Here is a 1,894-nt window from a genome sequence, read left to right on the forward strand (position 1 = left end):
GCAAAAATGCTTCCTAGGGGCATTGTTACTACCCAAATTGGTGCGGCAGATTTTGAAATCAAGCCGGCTTTCATTAGCCTTGTTGAGAGGAAGCAATTTGGTGGGAGTCCAACGGAAGATCCTAATTTACATGTTCAAAATTTTTGCGACTATTGCTCGATGATTAGGCAACCGGGGGTTACACAAGCTCAAATTAGGGAGATACTTTTCCCTTTTTCTTTGAGAGACAAAGCCAAGTTGTGGATTAATAGCCTTGATAGAGCCACAATGGAAATTACCGATTGGGATTCATTGGCTCTTGCATTTTATCAAAAGTATTTTCCCCCGGAGAAGACCCAACAATTGAGAAGCCAAATCACGGGATTCCGTCAAAATGGTCATGAAAGTTAGTTTGAAGCATGGGAAAGGTATAAGGAGTTGCAAAGAGAGTGCCCTCATCACAGGTTAGATCCATGGTTCCTTGCCATTACATTTTATAATGGTTGTTGTGCCGAGTCTCGTCGAGTTCTAGATTCCGCTAACAACGGGAGGTTTGACCAAATTGATACGGAACTTGCTCATTCTACCATTGAATCCATGGCGGTGCATGATTCCCAATACGTCAACTCTCGTAACACCCCATTGAAAGATAAGGAAGAGGATACAACTATATCTCTTTTGAAAGCTCAAGTGGCTCTTCTCCAACAACAAATGGACAACCGAGGAGCAAGCTCATCCCAATCTCATGAACAAGTGAATGTTACTAGCCAAGTAATGGTGTGTGAAGCTTGTGGAGGTGCGGGACATTGCACCGCTTTGTGTAGGGCATCTATTGAAGAGGTGAATGCTTTTCAAAGTTTTAGACAAAATCTCAGTCCTTTCTCCAACACCTACAATGAAGCTACAAAGTATCATCCAAACTTGTCCTACAAGAGCACCAATGTGTTAAATCCACAACATCAAATCCAAAATGTGCCACAACAACCAAGGCATGTTCAAGCACCCCCACCGGGTTTTCAAAATCAAATTCAAAGGCCTCATTATCAACAAAATTTCCAACAAAGCTTTCAACAACCCTTCCAAAGTCAACAAACTCAAGGTCAATCATCAAATTACCAACAATCCAACCAAGGATCAAATAAGATTGAGTCTTTGTTGACACAAGTGGTTGAGACACAAAGGAATATGGCCGCCCACATTCAAAAGAGCGATCAAGCTAGGGATGCGACAATCAAAATGCTTGAAACCCAAATAGCCCAACTTGCCACCTCAAGTGCCCAAAGACAACAAGGTCAATTACCACCTCAAGGTGCACAGCCTCATGACACCGCAAATGCTATCACTTTGAGGAGTGGTACCACTTATGATGAACCCCTTATGCCTAACGATGATGGTGGGGTAGTTGGTAAGGAAAGTGGTGATGTTGAAGATGGCAACAAGGTTGATAGGTCGAGAAAGGTTGAGGATGTTTCAAAGAAAGTTGATGAGCCAATAGTGGTGGAAGATATGGAGGATGTTCCTCCAAAGAAGGATGATCAAGTCAAAGAGCCGGAAAAGATTCAAGTACCTTTCCCTCATAGATTAAAGAAGGCCCAAAAGGAGACTCAATTTGGTAAGTTCATGGAAGTGGTGAAGAATTTGCAGGTAACCGTTCCTTTTACCGAATTAATTACCCAAATCCCTTCTTATACTAAGTTCATGAAAGACATTTTAACTAGGAAGAGGACTTTTGATAATGTTGAAACTATAGCGTTCACCGCCGAGTGTAGTGCTCTTTTACAAAATAAGTCCCCTCCCAAGTTAAAAGATCCTGGTAGCTTTTCTATTCCATGCACTATTGGCACCTACACTATTAATAATGCCTTATGCGATCTAGGTGCTAGTGTGAGTGTGATGCCATACTCAATTTGTGAAA

The 1,894-nt window shown here is 41.9% G+C and overlaps 1 non-coding gene across 1 annotated transcript; it reads right to left on the minus strand.

The window, feature by feature from the left end:
• Window positions 1-339: 339 nt before the first annotated feature.
• Window positions 340-443, minus strand: LOC141593898 (small nucleolar RNA R71). The gene has a single exon (XR_012521954.1). It is a non-coding gene; the product is annotated as a small nucleolar RNA R71 (small nucleolar RNA).
• Between the last annotated feature and the right edge of the window lie 1,451 nt (window positions 444-1,894).

This window comes from Silene latifolia, chromosome 7 (genome assembly GCF_048544455.1).
Source record: "Silene latifolia isolate original U9 population chromosome 7, ASM4854445v1, whole genome shotgun sequence".
Classification (NCBI taxonomy): Eukaryota; Viridiplantae; Streptophyta; class Magnoliopsida; order Caryophyllales; family Caryophyllaceae; genus Silene; species Silene latifolia.